Raw genomic sequence first — 14,826 nt, forward strand, 5'->3', positions numbered from 1 at the left:
AATTCTCCATTAAAAGAAATGAGATTGGCTGTGAAAGAAAAAAAAATCCCAGAGGAACAGTTATGGTAAATAATATATGTTCCCAAACCCATGAGACCTCCTGAAATCTGTATTTACTCCAATGGCCTCAGTGCTGGGTAAATAATATGTGTACCAAACTATGTATGACATGCATACCAAAATGCAAATGTAACCAGGTAAACAGAATGCCTTTTAAAAATGCCTAAATATGGTAGGAGAACATCAGAGAGAGAGACGCTCTAGACATGTTTTATAACTTTCCGTGTTAGAGGTTTTTTTCAGAGAAACAATTTTATTAAACAAAACCTAAGAATCTCACTGACAGAAAAAGTATGTTTAAAAGTAACAAACCACCAGAAAGCCAGGAAATCCAAAATTAAAGGATAAATCTGTCCTAAGTCCTCACACTGCGGGCCAAGTACAGCAAGCCCCATCCACTTGCTGCCCTGAGAAAAAAAAAAAAAAAGACTTAAATAGGCAGTTGAGCTTCAGAACTAATTCTGATCTTGCCCCGCTGTGAGTTGGGCATTAGCCCACCGCATCACCAGTTGTACGAACCCATGAAAGTGGGTAAGGGTCACAGTCTATCAGGTTTGCTTTTTTGTCCTTTTGGCTTCTGTGCTGTTAGACGTGACTCCTTGGGTGCGTGGTTTGTGCATGTGTATGTATGCAGAGGGGCAAAAGGAACCTGGAAGCAAAGGCAGATCTTTCAGACCCCAATCAGTGTTCAGCTTATCCTTTCTGATGACAGTATCTCATGGCCTGGAGAAGTACATCTTGGCATTGATGCATAAAATGGTTAAAATGCGATAATTTTGACTTCCATGCAGGTGTTTATACAGCACATGCTTTTAAGATAGTATATTTTTTCTGCTGAAACTAGGAATTCACTGCACCAGCCTTGCAGACTTGTTTACACATGCTATATACAGTATATGTGTGTCTACATCAGCTTCAGTTGATACAGTTCCTTTGGTGAAAGTCTTGTAAAATGTACAGGTGTGGATACGCTACATTCCTCTCCTGTGTTTTTCCTTCTTTTTTTTTCCTCCTTCCCCCCAAAAAGTCACTTGATCAGGTATCAGACATACTGAAAACCTGGCAAGACTACAGGAAAGTGGCTAGACTTGGAGTGTTTGTGTACTTAAAGAAAGAATCTTGCACATTTTCAACTTTCAGTCACAGATTTTTTTTTTTATAAGAGCAATTGGAGGTCTGAGCCAGCCCTCAAAGCGGAAATCAAAAGCTCCCAGAGAAACATACCCGAGGAATGTGAATCCGATCCAAGAACCATACGCAATGCACATACAGTACTGTCAGTCTTATAGGAAGTCTTGCCATATATGGACATCTGGACCCCGAGCTGTTTATCATCCTGATAGGCTTCGAGCTGGCTTCAGGCATTTCTGGCTGGCCTCACGTTTAGTACGCCAATCAGTTCCTTTCCCAAAATGCTCACCAGGATATTTCTTAAAAACTGTGATAAATATATCTCGAAATCCTGAGAGGTCTAGTTAAGCTTACGTTAGTAGGCTTTTGCTTAAAGTGCAGATTCCACTCTTGCTAGCTCAGAAATAGACACAGCATAAAAATAAAGAGATTTATTCTGTCGTGAGTGTGGTTGCCTGGTATTTCTCTTTCTTAGAAGTCATCTGGTAACTTATTTTATGTATCTGTAGGCATAGAAAGTGCTCTGAAGTAGACCACTTGCTGGACTTTTACTCATCCTTTTCTGGAGGGACATGTGAGCACATGAATCATAGAATCATAGAATCATAGAATCATAGAATGGTTAGGGTTGGAAGGGACCTTCAAAGGTCATCAACAAAGTCAAACCAAAACAGAAAACTCCATCTCCCAGGAGCTGTCAAGCAAGTTATCTGCATTGTGCCATTTGTATTGCTTTGTTAGAGCAAGGCACGTGGTGCAAGCCTTCTGCTTTGGAGCTGTGACAAGTCATGTCAGCTAATCTTACCAATGAGAGGCATCAGCTCTTCTCCAAAGCGAACCAGAATAAGAAGGCTGTGCAGTGCAGTGGATGGCATAGGGCCTATGGAAATGTTCGCTGCGGAACTGGTGGACCTCATCCAAGTTCCTTGTGATACTGGGTCAGATTCTTCTCTAGCGTCAGTTGGGCAGATTCACTGCATGCACTGTTGGCCATCAAAATACTTGGACTTCAGAAGTCCAAGTCCATTGAGCTAAAGCTACTCAGCAGTACAAGCAAAGCAAAACCATCAGATCTGATTCCCATAGCAGATCTGAGTTCTGTTGTCCTCCGTAATGATTGTTATTTAAACTTATGTTCTTTATGTTCTAACATGTAATATTTTCTTACTTCTAGAGTCACTGAGAATCTGAGAATGCTGCTTTAAGCTATTGGCTTCATTACTAAAAAGTAGCTGGAGTTTTTTTTATGAATGTGTGTGGTCTTAATGCAGCAAAGTGATTCCTGGAAGTAGAATCATCTGAATGAGCATTCAAAGCACATGTAAAACTATGTGTAGGAAAGAGAGATTATAAGTAGCATGAAGCCAAAGTTTCTTTACCTTACAAAGCCTTAGGTTCAGTATCTCTGATTTTATTCTGAAGAAAAATTGCCATAGATCTTAACAGCACTGAGGGGAGCAGCATTCACTACATCTGTGCAGAGGTTGGCTGTGTTCTAAGTTTTTGTGGGGAAGCGCAGAGCCCTTTCACAGCTCACAAGGATCAGTAAGGAGGGAAGAGACCTTCAGTTGTTTACATCTCAGATTTCACTGAGGTTCGCAACCTCTTCCAGTAGGAAGTCAGCTACTGTAGGACTACAGTGAGTCACTAACCACTCCTGTGACAATTGTCCTATAAATGGTTAACAATTCATAAAAAGTAAGTGTCTTTGGCTGGAGAGGAAACATGGCCAGGGACTTGATTCAGACCATCCACCAGAAATCCTTTGAGGTCACTCTCTTAGAGGAACCAGGTAGAAAATAACTGGAGGAGCACTTCCTCCCACTCTGTCATGGCTTATGTGAGCAGGAATAAATCAGATGTGCTTATTTTAAAATGCATGTGATGTTATTTTCAGTTTTTCCTCCTTCTTCTCTCAGGAGCTGTCAGTGTAAATTTTGAGGTTTTGCGGTTTTTTTTCCCCCCAGACCAAGAGACATTGATGATTAATTAAGACTTCACCAGATTAGGGACGTAACTTAACAAATGCAGTTTGCTCTGCTGTAGACTATGGGATCTCTCAAGTTATGCTGTAGCTGCTGTGGAGAAGTACAGTCCTGTGGAGAATCCTGCGGGATACATTTGTCCATGTTGTCCAATAGGGTAGGATCGATATTTGTACATTTCAGGAATGATGAATAGAGCAGGAGTTTTTTTGAGGATTAAGAGAGAGATCACTGTCTAAAATTTTGCCCCCTTTTTGATGCAGCCTGAGTTCACTGACCTTGGTACAGTGTAGCATGGGCTTTTCTGTTTACACAGTGCTTCCTGAGAAAGCGGAGGAGCTGGGTTATTGTATAGGTCTATAATGCCTCTGGAGGTCTTGATAAGCACCCTGCATCAGCTGACCTACAAAGGAATGTAATGACCTCAATGTATTAATGTCTGATTTCAGAGATTGCTTGATTTTCAGGAAAATGGTTCCCCATGGTTCAGCTGCTGGCTGGGCTGGCTGTTTTTTCAGCAAGTGATGTGTGGTATGTGACCTGTGTAAATACATCTGTACAACTGACGCAGACGGTGAAACTAGGATGTAACCTACAACAGCCAAGGTGGCTTCCTTATTGACCTGCGGATGTGTGTGAAATGTAGCAACTACCGGACCAGGGCTGAAAACCGTCTTACAATGCTAATCTCTCTGGTGTTGGTGGGAAATTCTCTGTCGCACCATTTTTCACATGGAGCCGAGAAGAGCAGATACTCGAAGAAATGTGCATTGTCAGGGAAGTGGGGACATTTCTAAGATATTTTCATTTCCTGCAGGAACTAATCAAGGAAACTTAGTTGTTTTAAACAGCAACGGTCCCCGGGCTAGAGTTTACAACTATGTTGCTGCAAATGTCTTCGTAATGAGTGGCTTTTAACTAATAAGCATGAAGTTGTAAAAGTGGTAGGACTCACTAACAGCAAGTGTTTCTGAGCGTATTACTCCATTTATAACATTTTTATTAAAGGGTTTTAAATAGAAATCAATGTTAAGTTTTTACTGTACCTAGGTGTTTGTTTTGACCATTTTGGACAATGGGGTCTTTATGAAGATTGAGTCTATGAAGTTATTTGTGGTGCGTTTCTTGTGAGGAAGGTACCCGTGATGGATCTTGTGGAAAAGTCTAACCTTAATAGCATGGTAGATCTGTATGATTAGTTAAGATTCAATTATGCCATGGGATGAAAAGACAGTTCATCGGCTGCCTTTTTTTTTATTGCCTAAGATTGGCAAGGTATTTGAAAACCCTAAAACCGTCCTAACCAGTGTTCACCCTGTAAGTTAGAGACTTTGTAATACAAAAATTTCAGGTGAGTTTTAAAAGCATATAGGAGCTAGCCCCATCTTTTTCTTTCTCCCCATGTCATTCACAAGATACAGAAGGTTGAATTTCAAATTTCCCAGGAACAGCTTTCTTACTTTACTGCCTTACATTTAGTGAGACCTCATCTAGATCTTTACGTATGTTTTTTTTCCCCTTCGTAAATGGCTTGCAAAGAGTGACAGTAGAGTGTGTGGCTTAGGAAGCGTGCTTTCTATTTCTTTTTTTGCCATCCAGCTGCCACAGGGGGGAGTAAAAGTTTGGAAAGGACTGTGCTGCTCAGGAAGCCACCGATGTGAATCGTATTCCGGGTGCGTACCCTGGCCAGTCCCTTATGGGGAGACGGACGAGTCCAAAAGAAGTGTGGATGTGCTAGGAATGAAAGATTTGGTTGGAGGAAGGAGCTGTAAGGTTTCTGCTGCTGAGACAGGCTGAATGATTCACTGCATCGCAAAACCACCTTGTTTTTCTTATTCATTCCAGCTAGCTTTTCTGTCCAGATGTAAGGGCAGTGTGACTGAATTGTTTCCCTGCCTCCGGAGGGAAGATGACATGTGGGAGTTGTACAGTACTTGCAACATCCCTGCTGGTCTGACAAAAGGCTTTTCCCACGTTAGGACTATTTGCTAATAAAGAAAAAATGCTAGGCGGAAGCGAAGCGTCTCTGCAAGGCAGAGGACATGGCGAGGAAAGTTTGCCAACTTGATAAGGAAGTGTTGTTCTTGTGGGACTGTTAGTGTTGATGAAATCCGCTCTGCCTGCTAAGGCGTGAATAACTGGACTTTCTAAGGGTCCTGTGTGTGGCAAGGATGAGGAGGAGGGATGCGTCCCCCACACTGTGACCCTGACTCTTGCAGCATGTGGTCTGCAGCAGCTGTCAGCCACTTTGCCCTGCCAGTGGGCCTAGGGCAGTTTTGAGGAGGGATGTGGGCAGAGATGGGGAGGTAGGTGTGAGAGCAGAGTGAGCAGGCTGTGATTTTGGATTAGCGCAGCATGACAGGAGGGTGGAAAGGGACTTATCCCTCCTGTCAGGTTCCCACCCACATGCCGGGTTTGAGCCTGTACCCAGGCACAACCAACTGTAGTGCTGAGTGGGAAAGGGTAAACAGGGCTGAAGAGAGAGGTGCCCGTATGTGTTTGTGTGGGAAGGGTTGGGGGGAGGACACGAAAGGAAGCAGAGGAAATGGTGTGTGAGGAGAGCGGTGTGAATGAACCAGCCAAGGATGAGGTGGGCTTGGCAGCTGCCTTCCCACTGCCCTCACAGCGTTTTGCCACCGAGAAACAGTGCTCAGGTTTGTTCAGCCACGGGCGAAGTGATTTGCCAGAAGAGAGGGGATGTATCTGAAGTGAAGCCTGGGTGCTCCTGTTGTGAGCACCTTCGGATGCCAGTCTTCTTTTTTCCTTGCCCTGCTCCACTCAGGAGCAGGCTGTGTTGAGGGGCACAGTAGAGCGACTATGTGTTTCTTGCTTTTTGGATCTGTTTTGGGGAGTTTTATCATTGAAGAACCTAGTCAACATTTTTTTTTTGTGTGAAAGAATGAAGTAATTTTCAGGAACTACTTACTGATCAGGAAAGCAACTGAAAGGAGTGAATGAGGCACATTTTCTTTATAAAATCCTCCAGATCTGAGTGTGCAGATCTATAATGAGATAAAGTAAAAAGGAAGAATTAGAGGAGAATGCAAAAATGACATTTATGTTTCTGTAACCTATAATGAGAAATAACATTTCTGTGTATTGCTTGCTAAATGTCTTATTTTAGAACGCAGAGGAAAATATGGCAAGCAGGTCTTTGCTTTTGATTTTAATGGTGAAAGTAGGATGGGAACGAAAATTTCTTTGGGTGAAATTTTTCTATGCTTTTTGTATGTCTGTGCTTCCTGGTTGTTGAACTATCATCAAAAGGAACCTGGGAGAAATCCACATTCTTTGTGTCTGCTATGTTGATAAATTCAATGCCTGTTCCACAACCTTTTGCCTAACATATACACACACAAAAAAAAGGGAATAGATGGTCCAGTTTCCAAATAAGACATAAGGAATTTGTTTATGCTGTTGGGAGGTAGTTTGTCTAGGTTTGAATGGAACTATGTTAAGTATATTGAAAGTCTCAAGGAATGCAAGGCTGGTTTTGTTCAACAATAAACATCTAAGATAGCAAGAACATTTATACATTTGGCAAACCTCATGTTTCTCATTTTGTCTTAGAGATGGTTGTTACAAGTTCAGGGAGTTAACCGAAGATAAAAATGCAAACAGAAGAAGGTAAAAATGCAAACAGAGAAAGATAAAACTAAATAAATTCAGAGCAACTTCAAAATTTTCCCTTTGTTCCAATGATGCAATGCATGAGTTTAGAAGGAATTAAAGTCAGAAACATACTGATGGTTGTACCACAGTTTATTGCACTCACCTGGACTCTTGCAATAATGAAAACCTGGCGAACACTGCCCTGAGTCAGTGTCACAGTGTCACATAAATAACTTTTAAAGATACCTACACTTCTGTCCCACTCTTCCTAAAGCACTTTCAGCTTGATTTGTCAAAGACTTTTTCCTAAAATATTGGCTGAGGAAATTGTCAAGGAATTGTCAGTATTATAAAATAAGAGAATAAAAAGGCAGGCACCTAACAATGTAAAAACTTAGATGCTGGTTAAAGTGCTTTTACAAAGTACAGTATCAAGATACTCATTCAGGACATGGTGTGTGTTTCATAACATTTGAAGAATCAAGACGTGTACAAAGATAAAACCAAGAACAAAAACAGCATTATGTGATTTATAATTCTAGAACCCTTTCTATGGCTTTTTTGTTTTAATCACTTTGTTCTTTTCAGGAAAAAAAAAAGATTTTGAAGTTTGAGGGATATTACAGCAATCCTTTTTGAGGGTTTAAGGCACTTTTGCTGGATGTATTAGCCCTTCTATTTCTACTCTTCACCAGGGTTTAGGATGAATGGACAGCATAGTTACTGTAGTGAAATTGAATCATTCTTCCAGTTGAAAAGGTATATGTGTGTTTCTGGTGCTAGAGGTCACAGGTTTGTTCTTGCAGAGACTCCATTTTACATTGTGTTCAGAGTGGATTCATAATGTATTTTTGACATTTGAAAAAGGTTATTTTATTATGCTATAATTCCAGCAAGAAAACCACACATGCTGTATTTCAAACCAAATTAGTTGATGAATGGATGAGGTGTCTAATTTTTGTTTCTTGAAGGCCATCAGAGCAAATCCTGCCAGAGTTATGTTTTTGCTCAAAATTCCTTCATTTTTCGTGCTTCATGTGGACCAGCACAGAGCAGTACATTCTCATCACTTAATTATTAAAAAAAATATTAATACGCACACACACACAAAAGCCAAGGTAACAAGAAGTTCCGTCCCACAAGTATTTACCAAGAAAGCCAAGCAGGAACATAGTTGCAGGACTTAGAGCATATTTGATAGTCCCAGACTTAAGTGAACCGATGCATTAGAATTTTGGGGAGAACTAAGATGGGAATAACAGGGAAGATGGAGAGAAAAAAAACTCCAAAGGTTAAGATGGTACAGCTCTCATAATTTGTGTGATATGGGCCTACAGTATCAATGCCAGGAGACTTCTGGTGAATGTAGAACCAAGGTCTGTGATCCTCTTGCCTAATGATTGCCCTTGCTTAGAAGGAAGTTTTGAACCAGTAAGTAAGCATAGAGGCTGTGGTAATTGTTAGACACAATAGAGTGCTCAGCTATAGACAGCTTCAGCAGATTGCCAGTAGGACAGTGGTGACACTCTGCCTGACCAGCATATGTCATCACCAGAGGGGTAGAACTTTCTTCCTTTCCCGCCTCTGCCCTTTGCACCTGGCAAAGTATGCACCACATCAATTGTGTATCGAATCTTTGTTCATTTTAGAAGCCCTCTCCTTTTCCTGACCATTATTATCCCATTCCTACAGCAGTCTGAGTCCCAGTTCCTTTTCACCACCTTTCCCCATTTTGCTTGAGCCTTACGTGAATTGCCTCCTCTCCAGCACAAAGGTAAAGCTGGTCATTGCTCTTCATTGCCTTCAGCTCGGGTTCCCACAAATCTCCTTCTCTGTCTTCAGAGCAATGTTCCCCTCTTCGATAGGTGACTCCTCGATCTGCTTTTGAATATGAGCCGATAATTAAGACTACTTTTGCTAGCCCAGGGAGAAGTTTTCATGGGACAGCGTGTCGGTGAACATGGGAGGCTTTTCGATAGGCCACTGAGGGATCTTATACATATGTTCAGCCTGTACAGTAGCTTGAATGATGATGATGTTAAAACATCTCTGCTTTCCAAGCTGGAAAGGTCACTGTGTTTCTTTATAATATTTTGGGAGATGTTTCTGTGGTTTGTCAGATCTAAAAATAATCTATGACCAACACATTGAAAAATTATAACAGGATTTTTTTTTTTTCAAGAGTATAAAAGGCAGTCAGATTTTTGTTTTCCTCTCAGGGAACCAGTCAGAACTACAGACAGGCTATGAAAATCGCCTTCAGATCTCCAGGACATTTTTTATTTTGTATATGTTTAAATTTGAGGGCATCTGCCTGCCTAATTGTTAGTCTGTCTTACGCAGTTTATACAGCCTATCGTTTTCTCAGCAGAGAGAAAAAGTCACCATGAACATTTGTAGTCTTTTTTCCTTAAATTTCTAGGGCAACTGGGAAGCTTTAATTGAAGTGTGTTTTCATTAGAAAGAGGCATCCTGATGAAATAGACCCTGCGCATCACTTGCATTACTTTTCAGCAAAATGAAGCTTAGAAGAAACTTGGAATTCTTTTTTTTTTTTTAGCATTACAGTGTTCTGGTTTGATTTTGGAAGGGAAAGACGTTGGGGAGTTTATTTTGAAATTCACTTTGTGTCAATAACCTGGTCTTGATTGGGCTGAAAAGCACTTAATATTTTCACTTTGAGAGATTTTTTAAATGTCTGTCACCGTAAGAGGGGCTGAAGAGACGTTTTGAATCCCAGTATGCTTCAAGGAGCAGAAAATCCATTTTCTGGCCCACATCAGGGAACACTTAAAAATTTTCTGTGATTCACTTTGAGTCATTAAAGCCTATTGTGTAAAAGCAAATTTGGTAACACAGTTTTACTGTGTTTTGTGTTCCTAAAATCCCATTGTTCTGGATGTCTGCAGTACAGAGCCTTGGATTGGGTAGTTCAAAGGCTCAGTTTTAGTTAACAGGCCAGTGAGTCCAGCCGGTAGGGATCTGTCACTGATGACTTCTTTGGAGACCTTCAGCCATCATTCTGTATCTTCTGTGCTTTTCCTTAAGTCCTCTGCTTGAGTACGCATTGTAGTTGGGAGGGTTGAGTAAAGCGTCAGTACTTGTAAAGAAACAGTAGTTGTATGTTGTACTTTTCCAGATCTGGTGTTGCAGGACAAGACACCGAAGAGGAAGGATTGAGTCTAGTAAGAGCTTATTTGGAGACCTGAGGGTACTAAACTGTTCTCTGATCGCATTCACACATTAGGGCCTTACCTTCCCTCACAGCCGCTTCATGACCATTTTGTGTTTAACACATTTCATCTAAGTGGCCCTACAGAAGGGATCTAACACAGAACTGCTCTCCAAAGTGGTTGTAATTGGGTTTCTGCCATAACCTTTCAAGCATCTCCCAGAAGGGTGACACGCCAGGGACATTTTCAGAGAGCTCAAGTGTGGGCTGCGTTGCCAGTGCCTGCAGGCCTGAGAGCTGGTCAGGTTATTCCTTCAGGGGTTTTCATGCATTTCGTAGCAAAGGGCAGTAGCATTCAGCCCTTGTCAGGGTGTCATAGTTTAGCCCTGCTCGGGACCAAGCTACGCAGTCTCTTGATCACTCTCCCTGCCCTCCGAGGGAATAGGGGAGAGATAATATAACAAAAAAGCTCAAGGTTTGAGATAAGGACAGGGAGAGATCATTCAAGTTACCGTAGCAGCAGTTGCTCTTTCAGACTCGCTGCTTTGCAGATTGGTATGGGTAAGAGCTGATGTGAGAGCCTTATCGACCTGATCTACTACCTCCCATGTGCCCAGCTTAGAAAAATCATTCTTGCAATTAAAAAAAAAAGAGGAAACAGCACAACTTCTCTTTGCACCGATTTAAATCCCATCCTATTTTAAACCCCATCTTCATCAGTGAGTCTTATCTAACACTGGCAGGAAAAGAGAGGATGTTTCTTCTCATCAGGACATAGCCTCATCAGGACATTTAGCTTTCTTTTAAGTGGTGCAATAAAATATGGGAACAGGCTTCAGCTTCCCATGTTCTAATTCTTCTTTTTTAATCCTGTTTTCATTTTCGAAACTATTTGGACCCAAGAAGACATTTTTTTCTCCTTCCACTTCTGATTTGTTTGTTGGAACACTGCCTGCTCACCCTATTTGGATGTCAAGAGACTCTCTATTTTTCCATTTCTGGAATAGTCATTCACGACTCAGGGTTTCTTGTGCAAACCCTCAGAATTTACAGTGTGTTTATTGGTCTCTCACCAACTACAGTTTCTCCCTTGTAATATTTTTGTTTAAAGTTTCTCTCAGATACTGTTATATGGATTTTGTTCATGAAATAATTCTGTTGTATGTCTAGGAGTTTAAGCGACAGTTTCCCCTAAAGGATTTAACCAGCTAATTAAACTATAAAGGATTTATAGAATTTGTTGAACTAGTAAATTTAAGACATAATTGATGGGATAATACATTTTTAATAGCAAATTAGTGTGCAAAAGATACCAGGTGTGCAGGGTGTTGCAGGAACGCACAGTAAAACACAGCCTCTGTGTTGAAGAGACCACACTCAGGTCCTGATTTTGGTGGTTGTGCTGCACAGATTAGGAGCATGTTTGTATAAAAGAGTTTGTAAAATCTGGTAAAATAGGGGAGAACTGATAACCCAGGATGGGTGTTTCATGAGAATGCAGATAAGATGTTTTGGCTTTAGGGGTGTTGCAGCTGAAAGGAGAGTGGAGGTTAAGTGCAAGACCATAGTAGCTAAAAGAGCATGGAGAACAGAAAAGGGCTGAGCATTATGAAGAAGGAAGAGTGAGGAAGAGGAGGTGCATGGCATAAACTGGAGCAGAAATGGCAAGAAAGGAAAACACTGAGGGGGAGATCAACAAATTGCAAAGCAGAAAAACATATAGAGGGATGACTGAAAGAGTAGCCCGTGGTGGGTTCTGTACCAGGGCCCATTGCTGTTCTGTCCAAGGCCTAATTAAGTCGGTGACTTCACAGTTAACTCTTTTCCTTTTTACATCTATGGAAGTTGGAATGTGGAAGGAAGCTGTAGAAGCAAATGGAAAGCTGGGATGCGCTACATGTACGTGAGAGAGGCCTGGGCCATTGAACAGTGCAAAGGTGCAGGAGCAGGGGATGGGAACCAGTATTCTTGTTCCATAAAATGAAATGTCTGCCAAATCGGTATTGCTGTATGACTGCATTTCTCATTTTACTTCCTCTCTGTCTTCCATTAAAGTGTACAGCTTTGGGATAGGCACTTTTAGGGGGCTGGGTGAAAAAGGAGAACTGCATCTATCCTTTGATTTGAGTGCTACCCTTTAAACCTAATGAACTGGTTTGTTAAATTAGTATAATATTGTGCATTAGACATAGTTTAGTTTTCAGCCTAGGCATGAACTGATTCTTTGCTGAAAATCAAGTATGTCTGGGAATCTTTCTTTTCCTGCTGTGGTCCTCGCTGGGTTTTGTGCAGGATGTCATTGGAAATGTGAGCTCCAGATATATCACGAGACGGCCTGTGTTACATGACAGCTGCATGTTTCAGAAGAAAATCCTGGAGATGGCTGAATGTGCATGTGGACTTCTGGATGCTCATCAGCACTGATTCCAAAATTACTTTTCTGTTGCTGATCACTGATTAGCACTGTAAAGCGACACAAGCAAGACAGATAGCTTTAACCACTAAAAATGCTCCCTCTTCTGCTCTCATGGTCTCTTTAGCCTAGAACTTTGTAAGCAGCCAGATGCAGTTTTGCTTCCAGAGATCTCGCAACCCAGATTTTTGTCCCAACTAGCAATTTCAGGCCAATTTAGACTCTACTGAAAGATGGATTTATAAGGAAAATGTTGACAGATCCTGGTCTCTTGTATCACTGGTGGGAGCCATGATAATAATAATGATTTCCTTTAACAGTCTTCCATCAAATGTTCAAAGTGATAGTTTTTTCTTTGGTGCAAACATCAAAAATGTGGACAATTTTGTTTTCCTAAACTTGGACAACATCTATGTTTCCACCATTTCTGTGGGAATGCAGTACATCCTTTTCCAATTTTATTAAAAACCACCTTTTTGGCTAAAGCATGTGCCATTGCAAGCACTTTCATTGTGTCTCATATATCTAGCTCTAGGAAGCTGGGGTCTGCCTATTTCATTTCTCCAGGACTTTCTTACTGTGAGCAGTGTAGATGAGAGCTGTGTTTTTCCTCTCAGAATGCCTTCAAGTTGCTTGCCTTTCTAACCTAGACATCTTAAGTGTTTCCAAGTAGTTAAATGACTCTCCAGTGACAGTAATGTTTTACTGATACTTATGCTGCTTGTTGGCCCAAACCAGAATCTATTTCAGAGATGATTGTAGTGAGCTCTGACATCTGGAAAAAGTTACACGAAGCCTGGCTGCAGTGTAGTTCTTTACCTTTTGGGACAAGCCTCTTGCATTTGATCTGGGTTAGAAATCTCGAAATCAGCTTTGGATGTGCATGTGGAAAGAAGGCTATAAGAGAAAATGCAGGAAGATCTCACTGTTTCCATTGTTTTGGTTTTTTTTTAGTTCTGCTCAGTTGGAAGGAAGGCACCCATCTCATGTCAGGCTGAGAAGGTTTGTCAGTGCAAGACAGAAGTGACATCTTAAAATGTGTGTCCGTGTCCTATGGGCAAACACTTTGTTCGTAAAGCCATCTTCAATTCCTGACAGGAAGACTGAGGAAAGATTTGTGCTGGCTCATGGTATCCCACGCACAGCAAGAAAATGCTTTCCAAAGAAGGAACTAACTTTTCTCTGAGCAAGAGAAGGGTAAAAGTTCTTTATACTCCTCTCAGTTTTGCTTAAGAGTTTGTAAAAAGGATTGGCCTTGCTTACATGCCTCTCATCACGAATGGAAATAGGCAGGCCATCCAAGGGAGTAGTCTTATTTACATGGAAACTGTTTTACGTAAGAAGAGGAGGCTGGTCCAGCAAAGGTGTGGTTGTATTTACATCCATGCTTTTCCCTTATGATTGGAGCGTGTTTGGAAGGTGTGGTCTCATTTACATCCTGCCTAGACTGCCTTTGGCTGGTGTGGATTCAACCTTTGCCTGTGGCTGTAAAAGGAAGAGACTGCTGCAAGCAGAATAAAAACGACTGTGTGAAAAAACATGACTGTTTTCCTCCTCTGTTTCTTCAGTGCATGCATTCCTGCTGGTATGTACCTGAAAAGAGAAGGCCATGTTCCTGGGGAGAGAGTTTTGGGTCTGTGTAGGTATGTGTATGTATGTTCATGAGTGTATATATATTTCTAATGCCAAAGTGAACATACCAGCTTTCGTGCTACCCTGGCTGTTGGAGAGTGCTAGAGCTGCTTCTGAAGAAAGGTCAGAAAAGCAAGTTCTTATTCGTTGCAAATGGTTCCTTTTTTTTTTTCCCTTTCTCTTTTTCTTTTTCTTTCTCTTTTTTTTTTTTTCTTTTTAAGGTGCATATACAACATTTCAAAGGTGCTATTGGCAGCTGTGGCACCTGTCTTTATTATGTGTCTATGTCACATTTAATGTAGTCCTTTGCATCAAAATGGACCCAGCATAAACATGGTGGCAGCATCTTACACAATCTCTGAACTGGGATAGAAGACTACAGCACAGAATATGCAGGGCAGTCAGGAACTGGCTATGCTACATGCAGTTGCTATGCAATGGTCTGTCACTTTCTCTACAAATATGTAACATATTCAGCTGTAGAAGCTACTGTACCTTATGGTCAGGAAGCAATTCAGCTATTACTGGCCTCTGTCTGCATTAACTTTGGGATGCAGATACATTTTTAGCAGAAGGTGGACTGGAGGAACTCCTTGCATGTGGATTGTGAAGCCTTCAAGCTGCTGTTGACTTGATGGATTGAATTTGCTGTGATTACTCTCGTCCTTCCTCATTCTTCTTTTTCCAGCTGTGGTTGATCAGGCATCATGTTGGTGAATACTAGGCAATAAGAAAGGCAGAAGAGATAGTTTGCTGTTTTTTTTTTTTTTTTCCTGAAAAGGACTTTAAAGTATCTTGAATCTACAACAGCTTTACAATTG

Source organism: Chlamydotis macqueenii, chromosome 3, assembly GCF_036417535.1.
Source record: "Chlamydotis macqueenii isolate bChlMac1 chromosome 3, bChlMac1.mat, whole genome shotgun sequence".
Lineage (NCBI taxonomy): Eukaryota > Metazoa > Chordata > Aves > Otidiformes > Otididae > Chlamydotis > Chlamydotis macqueenii.